General features: G+C 33.1%; 1 long non-coding RNA gene across 1 annotated transcript; it reads right to left on the reverse strand.

Annotated features, from left to right (window-relative positions):
* Window positions 1-664: 664 nt before the first annotated feature.
* Window positions 665-7,870, reverse strand: LOC149774529 (uncharacterized). Its single transcript, XR_016416845.1, has 3 exons — window positions 7,820-7,870; window positions 2,330-2,390; window positions 665-1,481 (listed from the first exon to the last, which is right to left on the reverse strand). It is a non-coding gene; the product is annotated as an uncharacterized LOC149774529 (long non-coding RNA).
* Window positions 7,871-9,018: the final 1,148 nt, after the last annotated feature.

Raw genomic sequence — 9,018 nt, forward strand, 5'->3', positions numbered from 1 at the left:
AATCGAGAAAAGATGCCTGGTGTATATATATGCTTCTGCAGTTACTGTTACTGGAGCTATGGTAAAAAAAGCTCTTGAGAACTATGTTGATCAGGAAATTATTACTTTAAATGACAATTTTATTGAACAGTCTTTTGATGAGGTTACCTTTGTTCCTGGTCTTGATCCATCAAACGATGTTGATTACAATGTCTCTTTTAAATACTCATTATCTTTATTTTAATCAGGGCTACAAACTACAAATACTAATTGTCGAACATGAGCTAAAGCTCCAAATCTGTTTCTTATAGGGAGCTATTAGCGAAAATGAAAGACAAACAAATACCAGTTCGTTATTTTGTTAAAATGTACAATGGGGTCCTTATTAGAGACTGGATACAACCCGTTAATGTCTGATATTGAGGTAATAAGTAGTCCCTTATGTGCCCACTCCATCACCTAAAGATGCTATGAGGAACAATTTCTTAAAATGGATATTGCTACACTAATATGATTGATTTATGAACTGCGGTTACTAGTTCTCAATTTTATTAAAATATTAATCCATGAGCAAAGTTATGAAAGGCTAAATGTTCGATACGATTGGGCTAATTACGTTTTATACTAAAGAGTGGATTTTTGTTGAGAAAGTAAAGACAGTGACAAAGGAAAACGATGTATTAATTTATTCCCACTTGTCATAAAGCTACATCAAAGATCCTTTAAAAGTCTTGTCATAAAGCCTTTCAAAGTGGAAATCTTTTACAATCTAAGTAGAAAAAATACTTATTTTCTTAGAGTATCGCACTGACAACAACTCTACGTCCAATTTCCATTAAAACGAACATTTGAAACTATTGTAACATGTACAACATTGTTTTCATTCGAGACGTAAGTAAACATTAAATAACATATTTCCAAAATGTTTGTTCTAGTCTGTTATTTCTGTTGTCATTGAAATGTGGCCCTTTTCCAAATAATAAATATTCTTCAACGCATGATAAAGCTAACAAATATATTAAAATAATTTGATTACAAAATTGTAGTAATAAGTATTTGTCTCACCAAAAACAAATTGTCTATCTATATTCTGAAATACAGTGATAATGATAACAATGCAATTACCATCGGTATATTCGCTGAAATAGGATTGACGCCACCATTTTTGCTTGTCATGGTACTGTTATCCGACCCTTGTTGTGGATCAGTAGTTGTCGCCACTGACGATGATAATTGTATGGTCTCGGACGATTGTGCTGGAGTTGGATTAATCGAACTTGGAAGGACTGTAACTCTAGAGGAAGAGACAATGCTTGAAACTACTGGAATTGTAGATGAAGAGACAATATTTGGATTTCCTGGAACTGCAGATGAAGAGACAATGCTTGCAAATGCCGAAACTGTAGAGGAAGCGACGATGCTACTCGTAGCAGTCTCTGTAGTAGCAGACGCAAAACTTGAGTCAGCGGATGTAGCAACGACGGAAACAGTTGTTGCTTTGGCTACAAATATGAGTGTGATAATAGTATTAGAATCTGGAAGAAAGAAAGTTACTAACCACGTTAATTTTAATCTTTTGGCATATTCGATTTAACCTTGGATTAGACGGAAATGTTGAAGACATGAAGAAGGACCGATTGTAATTTCGTCTTGAATTATATCGTTAATTATATCTCATTGTACAATACGAATCATGTTTTGGGGAACCTATCAGAATGATTTTTCTAGAGCACAATCATAATTAACAAAGAACATTAATGAGATAAAAAATAAACCCAAAGACCCTCACGATGTATTATATATATATATATATATATATATATATATATATATATATATATATATATATATATATATATATATATATATATATATATATATATATATGTGTGTGTGTGTGTGTGTGTGTGTGTTAATACTGCTAGAGAGAAATAATAATTTGACATTAAATACATGTTCTTACAACATCTTAACAAAGATACTCTGTAGATGATATGGTTTCGCAAATATTTGTTAAGTTTGTATGTTAGGATCGTATTTCGTTTATCAGTCATCTTTGTAGACTATGTATCTTAGATGTAAATGTAGAATGAGTAATTACTGTAGTTTGGGATTTTATCACACTTATCTTGACGTTTCATAACTTTTGCTAGAGAAAATAATTGAAGAAAATGAACAGGAATTATGAAGACTTATCTTTCAACGGTAGTTTATATTTTGTTCTGATACGTTTGAAGGATGTAATTATATTTTAGGCACTAAATAAAATGTATACAAGTGATAGTACTGAAAAACCAAATATGCTGGTATTCTGTGATATCAATGTTCGATCTAAACTGAGTTTGCGTACCTTTCTCCAAAGTCAGCACCACAATGGTTAAGACCAAGCGAATCCATTTTTCTTGTGTCATCTAAAACACAAATTGAACAATGAATAATGCTTTGTTTACATTGGCATGTCTCCAGTTATTTCATTTAGATACGTTATATTATTATATAGGTGTTAATGTTTTCTTTTAATTTAAGAATGGAAAACCTACATCGTTTTAGACATAATTATATTAACTTTAAAACAATAATTTAATTTCGTTTTGAGTTATGATACTGGCTGCATTCTTCAAGAAGGAACTTGAAAGAGTTCTTGTAAGATATTAACATTCCATAGTGATTTAAATGCAAAGACTTTTTATGTCGTTATTAATGGCGATGGAGATAAGTTAGGACCAGTATTATTGGGTTAAATGTGAGATACCTGAAGCGCATATTGTTAGTGTTTTTTGAGAATATATCGTACAGAGACGATATGTTCCATATGTTCTCTTTGTTATTAAGACATAGATTCCAATGGACAAAATAGACATCCATTTAGATGGTCAACTATACGACTAACGGTACTAATTTCATTAGTACTGTTTGCCCTATATACACCCTTGATTGTTTTACAGTGCTAGGAATAGTTCAATACATAAGGAAGCAAAGTGCATAGTTCTGCTTGTAAAAAATTACATTAGTGAATATTAAATTTTATTGCAAATTCATGTTCACCTAAAAAGCAATGGTGCATTTCAGGCAACATTTAAATATTTGAGCTTTATTTAAGAAAATCAGAAAAAAGTATTAAAATAAAGCCATCTAATAAGAATCATCTTTTTTAAATTCACCATTTGTCGCTCTTCAATTTAATGTTGAAAGATAATTCCAGCCTTGTCATATTATGTAATTAGTGAGTAAAGGGCCAAGGTTACCTTCTATATGTACAGGTATTATTACAGAAAAAAGAGATTTAAATGACACAAATTACCTAAAAAACCTCAAAAATATGACGTATAATTTAAAACTAAAGGTAGACACAAGTCCATTAATATGCAAAATATAAACTTTCAAATCATTGACTGAAAGAAATTAGCGGGATGCAAAGTCACGAGAGGTCATCACTATTAAGAATGGTGGAAAAGACCTAAGTGATCATATCTGAAGCATTATGTTTCAAAACACAACTAGAAAATATCATATTGCTTACTGTAATTACTCTATATTTTGAAAATTGTATACGTTGTATATATGTATTACTTAGATATAAATCAAAGTGCAAAACATTCCATCTAACATAGTCAAATCTACACACTGTTCTCCCTCTCCCCTTCACGGCAACAGTTGATATATCTGAATATGTGTTTAATATCGCACTGAAAGTCACTCTATAGTTTACAAAAGGTATATATTTTGCTTGGTTTCCACAAATAAAACCACATGATTGCATTTATAGTAAAGGTAATTGCACTTGCATATGTGGAGTCACTGTATTGCTGTGGCTCTCTATAGAACTCGCGGTACTTATTCAGTTACCGTAGTAAACCTATGCAAACACCTGAATATTAAAAAATCAATAGCTTAATTTTTTTTAGTGCCCATGATCAAACCTATATTTATCGGAGTAAATGAAACCTGGTTGTCAGCTTCAGTGTAGAGGAAAGGAGATGGGTCTCGGCATTTTCTGGATCTGCATGTGTTTGTAACATGTGCTTTCAATTCCGCACCAAAGAGTCAGGTGCTAATTTTAGTAATGAGTGTTCCAAACTCAAGACTGGTAAAGGACTGAAATTACATAAATAAAACAATGTTCCTATTTTTTTTCACTGACAACTAGGATAAGCTCTCAAAAGTTTCTTTTTCCTAAAACATAACTTACATTATTAACCAATCCTGATAAGCCAAACCCATGTATACTCTATTTTATGTTCAACCATTTATAGCTTTGTTCCCATTTTTCCATATCATTAGTACCGTGTGTCCTAAAGACTTTTTGTTACATGAAACCAAATTTACCTAACACGTGTAGCTTTCAATATCTTGTAAACAATTTGTTCACGTAGTCTTTGCAAACTAATTTCCAATAACGCTTCTTTATAGTCATATCATATCTAAATATACCTGCCGCTAAATTTTTCTAGCCACGTACACGGGCATTTCATTTAGGACATATAAGTGTATATTATCATACCTTCCATACCATACCTACCATACAAAACTGTGACATAAACACTAAGAGTTTCTTATATTGTGATCATATTTATTTACGAAAAGAAACAAAGAAATGTGATGTGTTACCCGTTCAATAAATGACTGATTTACAATCTGTTGAGCTATATATTATTTTCATTTTCTTGTAAATAGAGGATATTTTCATTTACTACGTTAGTATCGGATATTTTTCGTTCTTCTGTACCAAAAACATGATATTTTTAAAAGTGGCGTATTTATAGTTTTTGGTCCACATGATGAAATATAGCCAGCATAAAGGTAGGAAAAGAAACTTTTATGATTATTATGTTAAAAAAAAACTTGACCCAGAATCGAAGTTTAGAAGAAGAAGTCCGCTTTTCTCCACAGCACGTTCACCCTCACCCTTTAAATCCACTTCCCTTTCATAGCCTGATCATGCACACACAGGTAAGGAATTAAGCGGAAAGACTGAGTTGACCTAATCTGTCACAGTAAATTACATTTTTGCCATTTTGTAAACTATTTGACCCTATCTGAAAACAATGTAAGTCCAATCAGGCAACGCACCACAACATGTTTTTGTTGATGTTGTAACGGAAGTAAGCGGAAATAGCTTCAGAGAAATGTCGGGTTAATATTCTTTATCAACGCTAATGTTTTATGTCTGAAATGTAAGGCAGTTTCTATTTATTTGTTATTGTTCACAGGACACTTTTATGTTGTTGCAGGTACAACTATTGTTGGCATACACAAACAATTGCAGCTAGTATATATTTTTCACATGTAAAAATATATGAATGAAAAAATGGCACACGTAATAATATAATAAAGTTATTTGTTGGTCAAAGACTAAAACAATTGTTAAGCACTGAAAAGCAATGAAAGTCAGTATAATTATCAAATTGTATCGTTAAAAATAATAGTAAATATGTACTGCACAGATATCCGTGCAGAGTATCGCAAATCCACAGCAGAAAACGTCGTAAGATGAGACGACTACAAGTTGTATTTATTATTGTAATTCAAGATCGCAAGAATTATATTACCCAGATCTATGTGATAGCAGAAGTCGTTTATGGAGAAGACAGGGTATCATAAAAAAAATTGCCTGGCTTCAGCTTGTTTTCGTTTGATTTGTATGTCTTTTGACACAGAAATACTTCAAGGCTATATCGTGCCAAGGGAAATCACTTAGCTCACGCTTACACCATGGCAGCGAAATTAGACTAGTTCGGTTTTTACGATATTTTTGTCCTAACATATCATCCTAACAATGAAAAAGCACATGACCCCTCTTGAAAGATGCATGTATAATAGCTCAATCTGAAACCTTTGGTCGATCGTAAGGTTTACGTTCCCGCGTTTTGCATATATAAATTCATGTAATCAAACCAGAAATATATATTATGGTAGATTCATAAAGCATTTTTGAATTAGTCCGTGATGATGTTACTCGTCCGTTATATTCATGACCACAATAATTTGAATGCGTAAGACTTTTGTAAATGTGTTGTCCAGTACATTTATAATATTTTAAATACAAAATGCTCGGATATGTTTTTGATTTTAATTATAATGACAATTAGAATATTTGTACTGGACAGCGTGTGAATTAAACCCTAAACTACTTCACAAATTTAGAATTTATACGATTCGGTGTATAGGTGAAGTTATATGCATGCTTGAACATAAACTAGCTTGATACACCTCTGGATGAGATATGTTCAACGTTTGATGCTCAACTCGTAATTGCACTACCATTGTACAACTGAGTCATTGCCTGAATATTCTGTTATCAGAGACTTGGTTATTAAAATTTCAAGAATGACGTGATGGTTGCTGGAATAATTTTGTTATGTAAATAATCGAAACCATTTGTTCCCTCTCTAATTTATATTCTGTTTATAGCTCTTTGTATGTTCAATGGTTTGTAACTTTCCTCATTTCATAGTCCTGTTTTATGTTTGGTTCGTTACTTTACCGCACATCAAGACACGTAGTAGCGTATTCAGTGCCGAGGAAATTTGAGCAAGGTGCCTTGCCCCAGGACACATCACGGAAGATGACAACTGCTCGCCGTATGGTAGAATTCGAAACGGTTGTGCGTTCGACAAGCTAAACACTTAGCCACCGGGACTGTATTAATGACACATATTTTCAATATCTTACAACACTGAATTAGTTTCTACCTTACATTGGACAAAATATGACTTTCGGTGATAAATCTTTAATTAATGAAATTTGTGTTTAAATCCCAAACCTGCTCATTACAATTTTTCATATTATGGATCCAGTCAGCCATTCAAAAACTTATCCATCTTGATTGGATTCCACTAAGCTACAGTTTTTAGATGAAGAAATGTCTGTTTTAAGACAAAATGCAATGGAACTAATACCAAGAAAGAGGGAAAATTTTAAAAGTAATAAAATTGCAAAGGAACCGTTAACTCTTTCGTGAAATAGATCGGTTTATCTTGAGTCTCTTCTCAACTATCAGGTTATTCCTAACAAAATCGATGAACAGTGTAATTACCTCATCTGATGAAATATCAGCAACAAAAATATATGACAATAAGAAAAGTCCAAGGTTCAATGATTTTAGAATAGAATTCTTTATGTCCTTCGTGAACGACGTTGGTTCGTGTTATGTTTTTATATACCACTCACTCCAAAAACTCTTTACATTAAGTTATAAAAGCTCCTTTGATGCAGAACACACTCACACACACATTCATACATACACACAAACACACACACACACACACACACACATATATATATATATATATATATATATATATATATATATATATATATATATATATATATATATATATATATATATATGCATGCATACATGCATGCATGCATGCATGTATGTATGTATGTATGTATGTGGGCCCCAAGTGGCCGAGTTGTCTAAATCGCTCTCCGTTACGAATCACTGCTATCTCAACTTTGTCTGCGTGGGTTCGAGTCTTGGATTCGGCCAATGTGGGTATGTGAGAAAGCTTGCCAGCAGCGTCTCGTGGGTTGGTGGTTACTGCTTTTAACTGTATATTCCAAAATTCAGACGCTACAAATGTACTCGCACCAACTCAATGACAATTTATCTTAGTACACAATTTAGTTGTTAATAAAACTGTTCAAAATCGAAACAGAAGACAAGTATGGCATTTCTCTTGCAGATGGTTACCACAGCAGTAATAAAACAATACAATTTATTGCAATTCCACCCAGTCCTGGGGCTATGTTGTTACAAACATACTAAAGACATACAAGCATACGTGTGCATTTCAATAGATGTGGTAATAATTAGACATATTCTGCTACATACCCTTGATTGTTTAATACAATCCTCAAGATCTGCGTTATGGTCTTCTGGTCTAAGACAAAAACAAAGTAAATGTCATGAAAATGTGTGCGTGTTTAGGCTGTTTGTGCAATCAGAATATGATGCATTCATAAAATCTTTACATTCTTCTACAAACAAATAGATATAAATACATCTACCTCAAAGTGTGAACGTCACAAACATTGAGTTCCAAAAGGTTGATGATTTCAGTGGATAGGTAACATGATAAATGAAGGACAGCTTGGACGACGAGTAAGACAAAATAAGCAAGCTCCGACGCAAGTTTTCTTTAGCTTTCGATCAATCAAACCGTACTTTCCCAGTTGCATTAGTTTGATCATTAACAATTAGAGGAAATATGGATGCAGGTGATTCCATCATGGACGAATTTATTCTAAACGTTTATGAGGTTCTATTGAAACAATAATAGACCTTCCTATAGTCAAATCAGTTAGATGGTCGCTGTTGACAGATAAAAGGGATTTTTTATGTGAAGATCGATATCATGAAGGCAGCAAAGCAACTGTAACACAAAGCTTAAAATATATGCGGTACCAGAACCAAAGCAAGGGACTGACAATTTGAACTAATCAGTAGAGACGGGAGAGTAAATTAAGAGAACGGAATGAATATCGCAAATGAATTGATATTGAAACTCGCAAGCGAACCGGTTGTGGATCTCCCTCGTAGTGATACAATTGTAACTAATATGGGTTGGATCTTGGCAAAATAATATTCGGGCGTGTCTGGTTATATTTGTGAACTATCACTACATATTACCAAATGATGAAGTCCGGACGTAAAATTAAATACGTGGGGCTTCCGTGCATACTAAGCAGAAACCAAAATCCGACAAGTACTAGATCGGTAAAAAAGAGAGAATTACAGAGGATACCTAGACTCGGGACTGATTTAATTTTATCAAGATTAAAGAAAATTAAGTTTCATATCGATCAATCCGAAAACCGATTAATGAACTGGATATGGAACACAGTTTGAAAGTTTTAATCTAGAACAGCATTTTATCTGTGGAGATCATGCAACCAACACAACAACCGTCAGATTAGCATGAAACCTGGAGTTCACCCCAAATCATACCACTACTGGCTCCAATGAAGACGATTATGATGATGAGGGATGACGACGCTGCTGCTGCTGATAATTCTGTTTGAATTTAATCT

The sequence above is a fragment of the Sinohyriopsis cumingii genome, unplaced genomic scaffold, assembly GCF_028554795.1.
Source record: "Sinohyriopsis cumingii isolate HCF-2022 unplaced genomic scaffold, ASM2855479v2 utg000229l, whole genome shotgun sequence".
Lineage (NCBI taxonomy): Eukaryota > Metazoa > Mollusca > Bivalvia > Unionida > Unionidae > Sinohyriopsis > Sinohyriopsis cumingii.